Here is a 20,005-nt window from a genome sequence, read left to right on the forward strand (position 1 = left end):
CCTCGTTACGGGTCCAGATCCAGGGATCCAGGAGCAGTCCTGATAGATGCCCTGACAGCACCTTGGGACTTCAGGATGGCTTACGTGTTTCCACCCTTCCCGATGCTTCCTCGATTGATTGCCAGAATCAAACAGGAGAGAGCATCAGTTATTCTAATAGCACCTGCATGGCCACGCAGGACTTGGTATGCAGACCTGGTGGACATGTCATCCTGTCCACCTTGGTCTCTACCTCTGAAACAGGACCTTCTGATACAGGGTCCTTTCAAACATCAAAATCTAACTTCTCTGAAGCTGACTGCTTGGAAATTGAACGCTTGATTTTATCAAAACGTGGTTTTTCTGAGTCAGTTATTGATACCCTAATACAGGCTAGGAAGCCTGTTACCAGAAGGATTTACCATAAGATATGGCGTAAATACCTATATTGGTGCGAATCCAAAGGTTACTCTTGGAGTAAGGTTAGGATTCCTAGGATATTGTCTTTTCTACAAGAAGGTTTAGAAAAGGGTTTATCTGCTAGTTCATTAAAGGGACAGATCTCAGCTCTGTCCATTCTGTTGCACAAACGTCTGTCAGAAGTTCCAGACGTTCAGGCTTTTTGTCAGGCTTTGGCCAGGATTAAGCCTGTGTTTAAAACTGTTGCTCCGCCATGGAGTTTAAACCTTGTTCTTAACGTTTTACGAGGCGTTCCGTTTGAACCCCTTCATTCCATTGATATAAAGTTGTTATCTTGGAAAGTTTTATTTTTAATGGCTATTTCCTCGGCTCGAAGAGTCTCTGAGTTATCAGCCCTACATTGTGATTCTCCTTATTTGATTTTTCATTCGGATAAGGTAGTTCTGCGTACTAAACCTGGGTTCTTACCTAAGGTAGTCACTAACAGGAATATCAATCAAGAGATTGTTGTTCCTTCTTTGTGTCCAAATCCTTCTTCGAAGAAGGAACGTCTTCTGCACAATCTGGATGTAGTTCGTGCCCTAAAGTTTTATTTACAGGCAACTAAGGAATTTCGACAAACGTCTTCCCTGTTTGTCGTTTACTCTGGTCAGAGGAGAGGTCAAAAGGCTTCTGCTACCTCTCTTTCTTTCTGGCTTCGTAGCATAATTCGTTTAGCCTATGAGACTGCTGGACAGCAGCCTCCTGAAAGAATTACAGCTCATTCTACTAGAGCTGTGGCTTCCACTTGGGCCTTTAAGAATGAGGCCTCTGTTGAACAGATTTGCAAGGCTGCAACTTGGTCTTCGCTTCATACTTTTTCCAAATTTTCCAAATTTGACACTTTTGCTTCCTCGGAGGCTATTTTTGGGAGAAAGGTTCTTCAGGCAGTGGTTCCTTCTGTATAAAGAGCCTGCCTATCCCTCCCGTCATCCGTGTACTTTTGCTTTGGTATCCCAGAAGTAATGATGACCCGTGGACTGATCACACTTAACAGAAGAAAACATAATTTATGCTTACCTGATAAATTCCTTTCTTCTGTAGTGTGATCAGTCCACGGCCCGCCCTGTTTTTTTTTTTAAGGCAGGTAAATATTTTTTAAGTTATACTCCAGTCACCACTTCACCCTTGGCTTCTCCTTTCTCGTTGGTCCTTGGTCGAATGACTGGGAGTGACGTAGAGGGGAGGAGCTATATGCAGCTCTGCTGGGTGAATCCTCTTGCACTTCCTGTTGGGGAGGAGTAATATCCCAGAAGTAATGATGACCCGTGGACTGATCACACTACAGAAGAAAGGAATTTATCAGGTAAGCATAAATTATGTTTTTATAAGAGTATGTATCTCTATTAATAAGCCTGATACCAGTCGCTATCACTGCATTTAAGGCTTTACTTACATTACTTCGGTATCAGCAGCATTTTCTAGCAAATTCCATCCCAAGAAAAATATTTTAACTGCACATACCTTATTACAGGAAAACCTGCACGCTATTCCCCCTCTGAAGTTACCTCACTCCTCAGAATATGTGAGAACAGCAAATGATCTTAGTTACTTCTGCTAAGATCATAGAAAACGCAGGCAGATTCTTCTTCTAAATACTGCCCGAGATAAACAGTACACTCCGGTACCATTTAAAAATAACAAACTTTTGATTGAAGAAATAAACTAAGTATAAAACACCACAGTCCTCTTACGACCTCCATCTTAGTTGAGAGTTGCAAGAGAATGACTGGATATGGCAGTGAGGGGAGGAGCTATATAGCAGCTCTGCTGTGGGTGATCCTCTTGCAACTTCCAGTTGGGAAGGAGAATATCCCACAAGTAATGGATGATCCGTGGACTGGATACACTTAACAAGAGAAATAAAACCTAATCTAAATTACACTAACACCTAACACTACACTATAATTAAATTAATTCCCTAAACTAAATACAATTAAATACAATTAAATAAAATTAGCTAAAGTACAAAAAACAAACAAACACTAAATTACAGAAAATAATAAACAAATTACAAGATTTTTAAACTAATTACACCTAATCTAATCCCCTAACAAAATAAAAAAGCCCCCCCCCAAAATAAAAAAAGCCCTACCCTACACTAAATTACAAATAGCCCTTAAAAGGGTTTTGCAGAGCATTGCCCCAAAGTAATCAGCTCTTTTACCTGTAAAAAGAAATTACAAATCCCCCCCAACATTAAAACCCACCACCCACACAACCGACCCTACTCTAAAACCCACCCAATACCCCCTTAAAAAAACCTAACACTAACCCCTTGAAGATCACCTTCCCGGGAGAAGTCTTCATCCAACCGGGCCGAAGTCCTCAACGAATCCTGCAAAAGTGGTCCTCCAGACGGGCAGAAGTGGTCCTCCAGACGGGCAGAAGTCTTCATTCAGACGGCATCTTCTATCTTCATCCATCCGGCGTGGAGCGGGTCCATCTTCAAGACATCTGACGCATCTAAGGTAGGAAAAATCCTATTGGCTGATGCAATCAGCCAATAGGATTGAACTTCAATTCTATTGGCTGATCCAATCAGCCAATAGGATTGAGCTGGCATTCTATTGGCTGTTCCAATCAGCCAACAGAATGCCAGCTCAATTCTATTGGCTGATTGCATCAGCCAATAGGATTTTTCTACCTTCCTACCCTAGAATCGGAATTGAAGGGACGCCATCTTGGATGACGTCACTTAAAGGTACCTTCATTCTTCAGTCGCCGTGGAAAGAAGAGGATGCTCCGCGCCGGATGTCTTGAAGATGGACCCGCTCTGTGCCGGATGGATGAAGATAGAAGATGCCGTCTGGATGAAGACTTCTGCCCGTCTGGAGGACCACTTCTGCCCGTCTGGAGGACCACTTCTGCTGGATTCGTTGAGGACTTCGGCCCGGTTGGATGAAGACTTCTCCCGGTAAGGTGATCATCAAGGGGTTAGTGTTAGGTTTTTTAAGGGGGTATTGGGTGGGTTTTAGAGTAGGGTTGGTTGTGTGGGTGGTGTGTTTTAATGTTGGGGGGGATTTGTAATTTTTTTTACAGGTAAAAGAGCTGATTACTTTGGGGCAATGCCCCGCAAAAGGCCCCTTTACCGGCTATTTGTAATTTAGTGTAGGGTAGGGCTTTTTTTATTTTGGGGGGGCTTTTTTATTTTGTTAGGGGGATTAGATTAGGTGTAATTAGTTTAAAAATCTTGTAATTTGTTTATTATTTTCTGTAATTTAGTGGGGGGGGGGGGAGTTTGTAGTTTAGCTAATTTTATTTAATTGTATTTAATTGTATTTAATTTAGGGAATTAATTTAATTATAGTGTAGTGTTAGGTGTTATTGTAACTTAGGTTAGGTTTTATTTTACAGGTACTTTTGTATTTATTTTAGATAGGTAGTTTATTAAATAGTTAATAACTATTTAATAACTATTCTAGCTAGTTAAAATAAATACAAACTTGCCTGTAAAATAAAAATAAACGCTAAACTATATACATTGTAATTATTAGTTATATTGTAGCTAGCTTAGGGTTTATTTTATAGGTAAGTAGTTTTAAATAGGAATAATTTAGTTAATTATAGTAATTTTATTTAGATTTATTTAAATTATATTTAAATTAGGGGGGGTTAGGGTTAGATTTAGGTTTAGGGGTTAATATGTTTATTATAGTGGCGGCAACGTTGGGGGAGGCAGATTAGGGGTTAATAAGTGTAGGTAGGTTGCGTCGATATTTCGTGCGGCAGATTAGGGGTTAATAAATATAATGTAGGTGGCGGCGATGTTGGGGGCAGCAGATTAGCGGTTCATAAGTATAATGTAGGTAGCGGCGGTGTCCGGAGCAGCAGATTAGGGGTTAATAATATAATTCAGGTGTCGCTGCTTTTTTGCAGGTGTTAGACTTTTTTTCTCCCCGTTGATTCCTATGGGGAAATCGTGCACGAGCACGTTACACCAGCTCACCGCTGACTTAAGCAGCGCTGGTATTGGAGTGCGGTAATGAGCAAAATTTTGCTCAACGCTCACTTCTTGTCTTTTAACAACGGGTTTGTAAAAACCCGTAATACCAGCGCTGTCTGTAAGTGAGTGGTGAGGGAAAACTGCTCGTTAGCACCGCACAGCTCATAACGCAAAACTCGTAATCTGGCCGAGTGTCTCCAAACCTGAAGACATTCAAAAAGTATTCACTGACTATTATGCTAACCTGTATAGTCCACATAACCTGAATAAAGATCAATAGAAAGTTCAATAGATTCCTAGAAAACTTAAAATTGCCTAGACTTTCAGAAGACCAAATAGATATGCTCAATGCCCCAATAGGAATAGACAAAGTGCTTAAAGGGACAGTCTACCATAGAATTGTTATTGTTTTTAAAAGAAAGATAATCCCTTTATTACCCATTCCCCAGTTTTGCATAACCAACAGATATATTAATATACTTTTAACCTCTGTGATTACCTTGTATCTAGGAACCTCATTCCAGCCCCCTGATCACATGTGTCAGTATATTTATGAAAATCTTAGCAGTGCTATCCAAATAATATATATAAGTTTATGGCAGGGTTACAAACACAATATATAAAAAAAAAATAGAAACCCTAATTAACCATGCATCTACTAGACCATACAATTAATATAAATACCTGAATTCTTTTATTTAGTTAATATCCATGAACATATTGAACTATATTTGCAATAAAAGGAAACTAAATAAAAGTTTATATGCGTTAAAACCAACTCTTAAGATATGCTATCCTTCTTACAAAACCCAGAAAAATATACCTTCACAATTCAGCCTTTTATTTATTTAACACAATGGGACTAAAAACCTTTAACATCTAAGCAATACAATTCTAAACAGTGTTTATAAAACAATAGGATAATATATATATTCTGCTATTTAACTGCAATTTATCCTAATACAAAATTAACTGACAATATCAGAACTTGCATAGATGAGTTACTTGGTCAATCAGACGCAGATTTAAACAATATATGTATATAGGCTGTGAAATGCTAACTTGAGAAAAACACACTGCTTCTTTAAATCTATTAAATACAAATTAACTATGCATATAACTTATCTTACAAAACCTTGAATACGTTACCAAAGTAAAAAGCAGTCGATATCCGATATTCCTTGGTAGGAATTATTTTACCTCAGATCACCAATAAGTGTATATCGCAATCAATGAGAAGGGTAGATTAGCTTTGCTCAAGTAAAGTGGTATCTCACACCCAGCGGGAACCAGTTACAAGTTTTAGCTTCAGCAGAAAATCTGTCCCTTTCTCTCCATTGCATTCACTTTTTATTTGGTTTTCCCATCATTGGTAAATTGTGGGTGGCCCTGCGGGAGCTGACCTTCCCATTGGTTATCTGGGAAGTCTAAATCGGATTGGCCCTTGGAAATTTCATTTTTAACAGCCAGAGAGAACCTTCTGGCTGTAGTTCTCGCAACATAAAACCAGGTGGCAGCACAAACAGACACAGCAACATTTGAAACAACTTAAGTCAGTATTTCTATGAAATGGTTATTAATTTTATCATAATTTACTGCGACAACTATTCATAATATTTGTTTTGGATAAGTTATATCTTAATGAATTTTCTGATCATTTTGATATGAAACATCACATACATCTAGCATTATATTAAAATAACTTATATTTCATAGTTATATCACATCAAATATATATCTCATAGTCATATCACATCAAAGTAACTTCCATATTTTCATCTCACTATATTTTAAAAGATGTATGTGAAACTTTATAAACATTTATTTGCACGTTTATATGATATGACTTAATTCATTTCATGCGGCATTCCGTCTCTTTCTAAGATTGATGCTCATGACCAATGGTTGTCTGCAATAAAAATAGAAATAATTATTAGAGATGATCCAAGCATTAATATGTGTATGGTCCATAAGTATTTATTTATATTCTTAAAAACACAGAGGCTAAGTAAGATCTTTTATGTTTTCAAAACATATATATCATTTCTATGTATATCTGAATTTATTTCCTATATAAATATCCCCTGCAGCAATTATCTATTTAATACAATGTGCTTAATTTCAATATATATATCATGAACCATTCTAAACATACATGGAAAACTGGCATTGTTCCCCTTGCAAAATGTATTTAATTTTATTTGTGTTACCTTCCCCCAAGATGGGGTTTTGCAGTACGTCTTCAAATAGAGATTCAGTGAGATAGAACTGTTGTATCACACGTGTCAAATTCCAAAGGGGTCCTTGAACACATTCTTTTCTCACCTCACCAAATGTTCTGAAGTTATAAAAATCTGCATATATAGTCAAATGAATAGGGTCACTGAGCTATTTCCTTTAGAAAAGAAATGTTTGTGTGTTTTACACTACAGGGGTCGTTCTTCAAAAAGGCTCTACTGATCGTCAATCCTGATAGACGTGTATTAGAAGCTGTGTTCAACAAACTCATGTTCAATTAATCCTGAGGTCTCATCTAACATATACAGTGTATAAAATATACATATATATATATATATATATGTACACATATGTAATATTCATCATAATATTCATATACTCTGACATAAATCCCCCTTCCAACTTCAAATAGATGTAGGACACATGTATTTGAATTGGCTTAAAGTCAGTGGTATTTGATGAGGATCAACCGTATACCTCATAGACAGTCTCTTATGAAGAAAGTTTGTTATTTTGAGCTTTCATGTTTATCAGTTAGGCATCTTTAAATTACAATATGTCTTTAGTGCATTTGGGGATATGACACTTCATTCTCCCTCTATGACTTGTAGTTGGGATCTGGGATGACATGCCCGCAATTGATTGATATGTACCCATTTATCTATGAAACCTTCATTTTTGGGGATCCGTATTTTATAGGCCACTGGAGATATTTTGTCAGTAATGACAAAAGGACCTTTCCATGAGGGAAGAAATTTCTTCTCCCTAACCTGATCTCTTCCAAAGTTATAAAGATAAACTTTATCATTTATTTCATATTCCTTTTTGGATGTTTTGAGATCATAATAGGTTTTCGTGGCAGTTGCGGCTCTTTCTAAATTCCTTTGAGCAAATGCAAAGGCATATTGCAGGTGCTTTCTTAGGTTTTCCACATATTGATGTGTATTGGCAGCATTTATCAAGTTTTGGTCTGATGTACGGTACAGCAGATGCTGAGGTAGAACCATTCTTCTACCAGTCATCAGTTCAAAAGGTGACATCTTGGTGGCACTACTTGGAGTTGCTCTTAATGCCATTAAGACTAGAGGTAGTTTTACATCCCAGTCTTTACCTGTTTCACTCACAAACTTTTTGAGGATTTTAACAATAGACTGGTTGTAACGCTCTACACCACCACTTGAGGCAGCTCTATAAGCAATATGGAGCTTTCTTTTAACCCCTAGTATTTTCCACATTTTTGTCATCACTTCGCTAGTGAAGTGGGTCCCCCGATCTGATTCGATTCTTTGGGGCAAACCAAATCTGGAAAATACATGGTTGATGAGCAATGCTGCACATGTTTCAGCACTATTGTTAGGTGCACTAATGCACTCTACCCATTTAGTGAACAGGCATGTCACTGTTAACATGTACTTGTTACCTCTTGATGATCTTGTTACTGGACCGATAAAATCAATTTGTATATCTGACCATGGCATTACCATCCCCCTCTTCTGCAATGGCGCTCTATGCGTTGGTGCAGTGGGTTGGAACTGTGGACAGATTAAACACCCTTGACAGTAGGTTTGAACATCTTTCAACATGTGTGGCCAAAAAGCATAATCACGTAATATTTCATACGTGAGTTTGGCACCACGATGACCAGATGTGGGAGCATCATGGGCATGTTGAAGCATTAGACCTCTGAACTTGGTGGGTACTACCCACTGCTGGATGCCAGTTTTGGAGGTTCTAATTAATAAACCATCCTGTAACTTGAATTGTGATCTAGATTTTATTAAGATTCTAAGATCTTCTTTGCCAATACAATCATCTTTTGAGATGGGGTTGCTTTCAGGATCTTCTATGTGTTTATAGAAGATGCCTACAATGGGGTCTTCTTTTTGACTAGTGATCAGGTCCTCACTAGGAGAATCCTGACTCTATTGTACCAAGTTAGGCTCACTCTGTTGTTTTGCCTGGTTTCTGGTAATGGCTTCTACCTGAATTGCACCCATTAAGTGGTCAATATCAAGGAGGTCTCCAGTTATGGCTCCTTGTTTGGCTAATGAGTCCGCAAGGTCATTGCCTTCCTTATCAGGACCTAAAACTCTGGGATGACCCTTGGTCTTTTTCCAGTGTATGGTTAAATCATTGGATACTACCAGATTATCAATCTCGCAGAACAATTTGCCATGCTTGACTGGTTTGGTATTGCTTTTCTGCATGCCATTTCTTTTCCAAGTTGGCAGGTATTCAACAAAACTGTCACGCACATAATTTGAGTCAGTTATGATCACAAATTCATGAATACCATGTTCAATAGCCATTTCAATGGTTTTGAAAACAGCAGTTAGTTCTGCAACTTGACTGGATCTTGGTCCAATGTTGAAACCTACAGATATATTTGGGAATCCATTTGCCCCCGTTATACCAATGCCAGCGACTAATCTGCGCTCATTATCAATAGTGGCATGGTAAGAACAACCATCAACATATACCCAAGGTAATGTTTGACAATCGTCCTCATTGTACATTTTATATGGGGAAAGCAATTGTTCTTCCAGAAAATCATCTTCTGATAATCCTTCCCCAGGATCTCTAGCAGTACAGTTGTGGAGCTCAGCAAGCCCTTGTGCGACTGGATTCTTTTTATTCTGCTTGTAGCGAATTTCTAATGGCCAGCCTTGCAAGGAAAGAGTCCACGCTGTTATGCGGCTATTAGACAAATTCCCATCTCTTATTCTCTCACTTTGCAAATATAGCAAAGGCTGGTGGGCCGTTTCTACAATAATTTTCTCGCCCTGTATATAGCTGCGGAAATTTTGTAGAGCCCATACAGTAGATAAGAGGGCTTTTTCGCAATCGCTAAATTTTATTTCTACTGGGGATAGATTTTTGCTCGCATAAGCAATGGCTTTGTTCAAATTATCATGCTTTTGGTATAACACAGCACTCATGCTTATATCTGTGTAACCTGTCTCTAAGAAGAAAGGTTTGCCACCTTCAGGGTACGCTAAGCAAGGTGCTTGAGTGAGTTTTCTCTTCAGCTCTCTGATGGCTGTCTCTTGAGACTCACTCCAGTGCCATTTCACATCTTTCTTTAGAAGAAGTAGTAGTGGTTTAGCTAATTCCGCATAATTATCAATGAATTTGCGAGAATAATTTGTCATACCCAGGAATGATCTCAATTCCTTTAAGTTAGTTGGGTTTTTAGAATTCACTATAGCTTCCACCTTTTTCTTTTGGGGATTTAATCCTTCAGAGGTAACTTCATGTCCCAAGAAGTTTACACGAGTGCGGCACCATTGAGCTTTTTGCAGGGATAATTTGACACCTGCCCTTTTAAGTTGGCTGAGGACGTGTTTAAGCTCTGCGATGTGTTTTTCAAAGTCTGTGCTTTTGATTAAAACATCATCAACATAAGATAAGGTCCCCCTTTCCAGTGCGTCAGGCATAGCCTTATGCATGAATACAGCAAATTCATGTCCAGAATTTATGTATCCAAATGGAAGTCTCTGGAATGCATACTGAACCTTTTGGAAGGAGAATGCTAGCTTATATTGGTCCTCTTCATGTACCTTTATGGTCCAATATCCCTGTGCACAATCAATGGCAGTGAATATTTTGGATCCTTGCATTTGTGCTAGGCACTGGTCAATGTATGGTACAGGCCAGCCAGACATGTATACTCGTTTGTTTAGCTGTCTTAAATCAGCACACAAACGCCATTGTCCATTGGGCTTAAGGACACCTAGAATAGGATTATTATAAGAGCTGTGCACCTGTCTGATAATACCTCTTTCTTCCAAATTCCTTATGATCTCTGCAAGAGCATCATATGAGGCTAAGGGAAGTCTGTATTGTTTGACAAATACAGGTGGCGCATTAGGATCTGTTTGTATTCTTGCAATGTGCAAGTCTGTAGTACCACAGTCATAAGAATCCTTAGCGAAAATATCCTTGTATTCCATTAGGAGTTCTCGCAGCTGTTGGCGTTCGTCATCGCTGGAACAGCCATTAGCTAAGGATATTTGCTCTTCGACTATTTGCTGAAATCCTGGAAAGATTTCAGGCTGTCCTATTTCATAGGCTTCTTCCAGTCTAGAGGTGAGATCCCCTTGATTATAATTTACATTGCTCCCATGACTCTGGGTATTGGGGTAATCTGGCTGTTTGATTGGCTGATCAAACACTAGAGAGGCTTCTTCAATTTTACAGATGCCTTCCTCTGAGCTGAAGGGATAAATGGACTGAATATTAAATAGACCCTCTGGCATAGATGCAAAGGATTGTTCTATTAATTGTTCTTCAGTTAGGTATCCTTCAGGTATTAGCCCAATTACATTATTCTGGAATTCAAAAGTGTAATAACTTGATTCCAGTGCATATCCTATGGTAGTTCCCTTGGATAATGTTATATCCTGTGGGGTCATGTTATGCACAATAATATGTATTGGAACAGTTCCAATATTCACCATAGGAGTGTAAGTCACTGTGACACCTAGATTTTGTATTCTATGGGAGAGGCAAATCAGAGTTTCAGAAGTTTTTAATTTCTGACCTCTCTTTACCTGTAAGGGTAAAAGAAATTTATCAGCCCCAGCAGGAATTATAACATCGCTAGATACCTGCATATTCACAGCATATGGTAATTGCTGGTTTGATTTTAGGGCTGCATCTTCATCCTGAAATACTTCAGGGTCCCCCTTTAACCTGCTCCAAAGGCAAGAATTAATCCAATCTATTTGTATGGCATATCTATGTAAGATATCATTGCCAATGTATATTTGATTATGGGGAGTATTTAAAACTAAAAACAGGTGCTTCACTGACTTATTACCAATAGAGATAGATAATAAGCACTTAGCTGTGATGTTATAGCTTTCAGACCTGTCATCCAGGCCGTTGACGCAGTGGTCTTGGGGAGAAAGATATTTAATCACTTTAGGTTCAGCTATTTGCGCTAATAAACCTTCGCTTATATAGCTAGCTTCCTGTTTTAAGTTTATTTTAGCATACTTGGTTTTACCAAGGTTATGTACTTGTATAGGGATGAATAGATCCTCTTTAACTCTCTCAATCCCTGTGAGGTATTGAGCATGGTCTCCCCCTTTAGGGATTTTAGGATCCCCCTTGTGGAGTGATATGGTTAATATATCGCCATCTAGTGAGATATTCGCTATCTTTCCGGGCGAAATTTTAAAAGTATTACCATCAGAGCCACTAAAAGGAGTCTGATCATCTATTTGTAGAATAGTGATTTCAGGTACAGAGTTATTCCTGAAATGAATCTCCACAGCATCTGGTTTCTCTTCCACCATGTGACGGCTATGTCGGGCGTGAGATATACCAGATTTTTCATAATTGATAGGCCGTTTAACTTGTGACCAAATTACATTATTTATGCAATCAATTATGGTGCTTAATCGTTTCAGGAGATCACTACCAATAATTAAACGATCAGTTGGTAGATCCACTATAATGACAGGGTGTCTTATGACCCTGTTCCCCAATTTAAATTTTAACCATGCAGTACCGTAAACTTTTAGGGAGTCACCCCCAACACCTATTAGAGAACCGTCAAATTCTCTTATTTTAGGTTTGTGGGGTGTTAGCTCATTTAGCTGTGTGTAGTACCTGTGGGATAAGATAGTTGCCTGTGACCCAGTGTCAATTAATCCCCTGATAGGGTTGGAGACTGAATCTTGTAGCTCAACTAATACATAATATCTTCCTGCAGTTTCTACCATTTCACACATAAAATTGGCATTCTCACACATCTGTGGGCTTCGCCACGTGTTACCTGGATTCGCCGTGTCATTCGATGCAGAGGAACCTTCATACCTACCTGTTTCCTCTATGACAGGGTCGGCTGGATTCTTTTGTACTGCATCTGCGAAGATAAGGTTAAGAGAATGCTGCAAAGGAAGAGGTTTGTTAATTTTTCCCGGATGAGGTTGTCTGTCATCACAGCTAATTTGTCCGTTTCCGGTCTGTGGGGAGAGAACATGATTAGTATCATTGATATTTATTATTACATTTTGTATATCTCTCCCCTCCCCTTCAGGTGATACTGCAGTATTTATGACTGTGCCTGTGGTCCACTGCTGACCACTGGCTGTACCCCTAAAAAAGTATTGTTCGGTTGCTGAGTTGTAGATTTTTGACTCATATTAGCGATTTGTTCGCTCAACCGATTTAATTGGGTAAACAGCATATCTACCTGATTGTACAAGTTACATCTACCCCTGGGCCTATCTCTTGGTGCAAATTGTACAATACATCCAGCAGCAATACTCACTAACACTTTAAGCATTAAGAATTTGGGGTTGTTTAATAAGAGTTTGTTTTATCCTGTGGTTACTGATCATAGCATAGCTACTTTTGAACAACTTGTCCTTTTGGATGTACAGAAATTGCAGTCTAAAGTTACTCAACAGAGGCGTAAGGTTAAACCTGGTTTTGTCAACTTCACAGCAGCTGACCATCTAGCCCTGAAATCACTTAAATCTAATGATAAGGTGATTTTAAAGCAAGCTGATAAGGGCGGTGCAACTGTGGTCTTGAACAAAACTGATTATAGGTCTGAGATTTATCATCAGTTAAGTGCTGGGAATGTATATAAGAAAATTGCTGTTAATCCTTTATCCAAGATCACTAAAGAGATATCTGTCACTGTTAAATTTGCACTCAACAATGGCATCATTGATGATAAAACGGCTAAATATCTTATTGTTAAAGATCCTATTTCGCCAGTACTATATGTACTGCCTAAAATTCACAAGTCCTTGACTGCTCCACCTGGGCGGCCGATTGTGGCTGGAACTAATTCTGTGTTCTCAGGGATATCCATCTTTTTGGATAGACTTTTGAGACCCCTGGTGGAGCAGTCAAGTACTTTCATTAAGGATACTAATGATTTTTTGGTCAAATTGAACAACTTGCAACTCCAGACTGATAAATTCATTCTTTTGAGTCTGGATGTGGCAAGTTTATATACCTCAATCACCCATGAGAGCGGGCTGGGAGCTGTTAAACATGCGCTTTTTACTTTTGGTTTATATTCCAGTTCACAAATTTGGTTTATTCTGCAACTGTTAGAGATTATACTCTTTAATAATTATTTTTTATTTGAAGACTTTTTTTTACCTTCAGTTGCAGGGTACAGCCATGGGCTCCAACGTTGCCCCTAACTATGCAAATATTTTTATGAATCTCTTTGAAGAGAAATTTGTTTTTGAAAATTATTTATTTCGTCAGTGTGGCGCCACCTGGTGGCGCTACATTGATGATATTTTTGGAATATGGTTGGGCAACGTTGGAGCCCTTGAACTTTTTGTTAAGGAGTTGAATAATTCGACAAACAGCATTAAGTTCACACTTACTTATAGCGAAATTTCAATTGACTTTTTGGACGTGACTGTTTTGAAGGATGGGTGCAATTTCAAGACTGATATTTTCAGTAAGGAAACTGATAGGAATAATCTGCTATTATATAGCAGTGCTCATCATCCTTCTCTAATCAGATCATTGCCAAAGAGCCAATTGCTTAGAGTAAAGCGCATAGTTGCAGAGGAATCGAAAGTACCCTTGAGACTTTCAGAAATGGGTGACAAATTTTTGCAACGCGGGTACCCCAGAGATCTCATTGTAGACACCATCAATCAGGTGTCTCAATTGGATCGAAAATCATTGTTAAAACCTGGTTTGTCTGCTAAAAAAGATTCAAAGAGAATGATTTTTGTGTCTGAATTTTCCAGACAAAGTGATCAGGTTTGGAAAATTATCAGAAAACATTGGGGTATCCTAAAAGATTGCAATTCGGAGGTTGTTGAATTTGACCAAATGCCTATGCCAGCATATAAGCGCAGTAAGAGCTTGAGGGACTCTTTGATTAAAGCTGACATTGGCCCTGGTAGAACATTGTCACAGCGGTTTATCACCAAAAAGAATTTAGGCTGTTTTCCCTGTTTAGGGTGTAGCAATTGTAATTCTATAGTAAGGAGTCCCTATTTTTTACACCCACATAGTGGTTATAAATTTCATTATAGGGACTACTTTACTTGTAATAGCAATTATGTTATCTATATGATCAAATGCCCATGTGGGAAAGCCTATATTGGCGAGTCCTCTAGGAGGGTACGGGATCGAATCACTGAACACAAGAGCAACATCAGGTGTAAGGTACTCACTGCACCAGTAGCTTATCATTTTCTAGCTATGGGACACCATATTAGCCAACTGAGGTTCCAGGTAATCGAACAAATTAGGACCCCCCATAGGGGTGGCAATAGGGATACCCTTTTGAAACAACGTGAATCCTATTGGATTTTTAAGTTGGATACCCTGGAACCTAGGGGGCTTAATAGAGAGATAGACTGGTCTGTGTTCTATTGAACTGGTGTTGCTCTTGTGTTCTCATATTCTGTAGTACTAGGCTTAAATCATGGTGCTTATTGTTGTATAAATAAGTTCTAATGAATAAATTGCAGTGTTTTTTGTATGTGTAGATGTGGTTCTGTTATAGGGGCTTCATAGCTGTTTTGTTTTTAATTTTTGTACATGGTCTACCTATCTTTCACCAGCAGATGGTGCTGTTGCATTTATAGAATGTAAATTACAAGATTGTAAGGGTTAAAATCCCAAGGTGAGCTATTTAAACAGGTGTACCTGTACTATCACTTACCACATGATTAAGGGGCATGGCTCCCTGAAACGTCGTGGCTGTTTGACTCTGCACTTTCTAAAATAAAGCATTGAAACTTTGGCATGTTGGAGAGCTTCATTTTTACATTTTTCTCCTATCTCTTGGTGCCCCATTGTACTGATTCCTGGACCATTGGGTTCCCTCAGAATCAGGGCCGTTATTTCTATTCTGGCGTGGTTGCCCCTGGGGTTCAGCTTGTTCAGCATTAGTACTTTGGGGAGCATTATATACCTGGGGTGTCTGGTTACCCTGAGAATATCTTCGCCGCCTATTGTATCTACCCTTGCGCGGATACCAATTATTTGGCGAGTATTCTCTTTGTGAGTAATTATTCACCTGATTATGTCCCCAACTTTGGTTATAGTCTCCCTGCGCCTCAACCTGTGTAGGGGGAGGGGCAGAATTAAACCTCTGTGGAGATGGCCTGTTTTGACTGGCCACCTCTGCATAAGTCCTCTTGTTAGACTCCAAATTGAGGGGGCTAGGTGACACCCTAGTTTCTGCCACAATTTTGGGTTTTGACTCCTTTTTAACCCCCTGCTCACTGGACTGCTGAATAGAGTATAACTTTGTACTCTCTTTGATCAGCCATTCCAATGAGCAGTCCTCATCAAAATCTCTAGCTAAGTTGATTTTGATGGGTGTAGGCAATGCTTCAAAAAATAAATTTACAAATTCTGAGCCATCAAATCTGGGATTATCTTCAGCCATACTGTACGCATTTTTCAATACAGAAAGGAATTCGATTGGACTCTGATTCGCACAACACTTTAAACCATATACCGCTATCTTCGCGGCAGTTTTAGTGCGATATTGCCCGAATTCTTTTCTGCATTGTCGTTTTACCCCATTCCAGGAATGAATATTCATATCCTTTAGTGAGGCAAAGAATTTGTGATGCTTACTGTCAAATACCCAAGGTAGAAATTCAATTTTCAATTTCTCACTTGTAACATTCATTATAGCTAACGCATTTTCAAAAGCCTGTAAATGATCAATTACAGATGTTGTTCCCTTATTGGAGAATATAGGTACTGCGCGTTGTACGAAGGTGATTATTTTATGGGAATCATAGACTTTATCAGACTTATTTTGGGATTCTCTGTTAGAGTTTCCCTCCCCCGCATCAGCTGCGCTACAGCTGTCCTCTGGATTTACATCCTGAGGGGATTGTCTATTTGGGAAATCTACTTCTGACCCGTTAGGGGTCATTTGTCTATGTTGTTCTATATATTTTCTTACCTCGTCTCTAACGCGTTCGCTAAAGGAGTTAGCATTATCTGTATTATTCTCATTGCTAATATAGGGGTTTTCATTATGGCGATATGACCTTTTTACATCGCTTAATTCTCTCTGGCTTTGCGCAAGCTGTTTATTTAAATCTTGTATCTGCGCGATTAAGTCTGTATTATGCTTATCTAAGGCGGCTAAGTTTTGGGCAAATTCATCCATTTTATTTTTAGCTATTTTTAAATCCTCTTCGCGTCTGCGCGAGGAACGAATACTATTTTCTAGCTCCTGTATTTGCAATCGTTTGTCTGTGACACAAAACGACATTTCGTCAATTATGCATATTAAAAGGGGCCAGGATTTTAGTATTAGTTCGTCTCGCTTTTTGGGAGCTTTGCATTGATTAATCATTAATAATTCCTGGAAGAATTCATTCTCTTCATTCCACATATTATTATTAACGGTAATATTTTTAGCCCTAGTTTCAAGCGTATCCATAAAATCATTTAATTCACCCGCAATATTAAACTTCCCTTTAAGGTAACTTAAGATATCTTTCTTAAGGACCTGACCTTTAGTAATAGGTATGGTTATGGGACCAATTTCATTGCTATGTATAGAATTAAATGAGTCACTTCTGGCTACAGACATTATTATATTGGTTTAGTACTTAGTTAAACTAAAACGCTAATACAATTTTTGCCAATAAAAAGAGAGAAGGAAAAATTTTATATTTTAAAAAAAAATATTATTAATTTTGAAATATGAAAAATTAATATTCCGAAATATGAAAAATTAATATTTTTGATTAACTTTGAAAATATGAAAAATCAATATTTTTGATTAATTTTGAAATATGAAAAATTAATATTTTTATTAATTTTTCAAAACTAATCTTTAATAATATTTCAAGATATTAATGTCAATCTCGAAATATGAAAATTAATATTTCAACTTTTCAAAAAAAAAATTGTATCTTCAAAATATTAATATCGAAATATGAATTTTTTTTTTCTCTTTTATAATAATTTCTATTTACTTACAAATATATTATATCAATTATGATGGATATTATTAAATCTCATGCAAAGTGCCTCCAATTATTATGTCAGTATATTTATGAAAATCTTAGCAGTGCTATCCAAATAATATATATAAGTTTATGGCAGGGTTACAAACACAATATAAAAAAAAAAATAGAAACCCTAATTAACCATGCATCTACTAGACCATACAATTAATATAAATACCTGAATTCTTTTATTTAGGTAATATCCATGAACATATTGAACTATATTTGCAATAAAAGGAAACTAAATAAAAGTTTATATGCGTTAAAACCAACTCTTAAGATATGCTATCCTTCTTACAAAACCCAGAAAAATATACCTTCACAATTCAGCCTTTTATTTATTTAACACAATGGGACTAAAAACCTTTAACATCTAAGCAATACAATTCTAAACAGTGTTTATAAAACAATAGGATAATATATATATTCTGCTATTTAACTGCAATTTATCCTAATACAAAATTAACTGACAATATCAGAACTTGCATAGATGAGTTACTTGGTCAATCAGACGCAGATTTAAACAATATATGTATATAGGCTGTGAAATGCTAACTTGAGAAAAACACACTGCTTCTTTAAATCTATTAAATACAAATTAACTATGCATATAACTTATCTTACAAAACCTTGAATACGTTACCAAAGTAAAAAGCAGTCGATATCCGATATTCCTTGGTAGGAATTATTTTACCTCAGATCACCAATAAGTGTATATCGCAATCAATGAGAAGGGTAGATTAGCTTTGCTCAAGTAAAGTGGTATCTCACACCCAGCGGGAACCAGTTACAAGTTTTAGCTTCAGCAGAAAATCTGTCCCTTTCTCTCCATTGCATTCACTTTTTATTTGGTTTTCCCATCATTGGTAAATTGTGGGTGGCCCTGCGGGAGCTGACCTTCCCATTGGTTATCTGGGAAGTCTAAATCGGATTGGCCCTTGGAAATTTCATTTTTAACAGCCAGAGAGAACCTTCTGGCTGTAGTTCTCGCAACATAACACCAGGTGGCAGCACAAACAGACACAGCAACATTTGAAACAACTTAAGTCAGTATTTCTATGAAATGGTTATTAATTTTATCATAATTTACTGCGACAACTATTCATAATATTTGTTTTGGATAAGTTATATCTTAATGAATTTTCTGATCATTTTGATATGAAACATCACATACATCTAGCATTATATTAAAATAACTTATATTTCATAGTTATATCACATCAAATATATATCTCATAGTCATATCACATCAAAGTAACTTCCATATTTTCATCTCACTATATTTTAAAAGATGTATGTGAAACTTTATAAACATTTATTTGCACGTTTATATGATATGACTTAATTCATTTCATGCGGCATTCCGTCTCTTTCTAAGATTGATGCTCATGACCAATGGTTGTCTGCAATACAAATAGAAATAATTATTAGAGATGATCCAAGCATTAATATGTGTATGGTCCATAAGTATTTATTTATATTCTTAAAAACACAGAGGCTAAGTAAGATCTTTTATGTTTTCAAAACATATATATCATTTCTATGTATATCTGAATTTATTTCCTATATAAATATCCCCTGCAGCAATTATCTATTTAATACAATGTGCTTAATTTCAATATATATATCATGAACCATTCTAAACATACATGGAAAACTGGCATTGTTCCCCTTGCAAAATGTATTTAATTTTATTTGTGTTACCTTCCCCCAAGATGGGGTTTTGCAGTACGTCTTCAAATAGAGATTCAGTGAGATAGAACTGTTGTATCACACGTGTCAAATTCCAAAGGGGTCCTTGAACACATTCTTTTCTCACCTCACCAAATGTTCTGAAGTTATAAAAATCTGCATATATAGTCAAATGAATAGGGTCACTGAGCTATTTCCTTTAGAAAAGAAATGTTTGTGTGTTTTACACTACAGGAGTCGTGCTTCAAAAAGGCTCTACTGATCGTCAATCCTGATAGACGTGTATTAGAAGCTGTGTTCAACAAACTCATGTTCAATTAATCCTGAGGTCTCATCTAACATATACAGTGTATAAAATATATATATATATATATATATATATATATATATGTACACATATGTAATATTCATCATAATATTCATATACTCTGACACATGACTGTGACTGTTTATTATCTATTGTCTTAAATTTAATATTGTTTTGTGCTAAATCTTAAATAACCCCCTGTGCCTGAACACAGTGTTATCTATATGGCCCAAGTGTACTTTCTGTCTCTGAACAGAAAGCCTACCTATGTTTAGTTTAAACTAAGAATACCAAGATAAAAAGCTAATTTGATGATAAAAGTAAATTTGAAAGTTTTTTTAAAATTAAAAGTCCTATCTGAATAATGAAAATTTAATTTATACTAGACTGTCC

Source organism: Bombina bombina, chromosome 2 (assembly GCF_027579735.1).
Source record: "Bombina bombina isolate aBomBom1 chromosome 2, aBomBom1.pri, whole genome shotgun sequence".
NCBI lineage: Eukaryota > Metazoa > Chordata > Amphibia > Anura > Bombinatoridae > Bombina > Bombina bombina.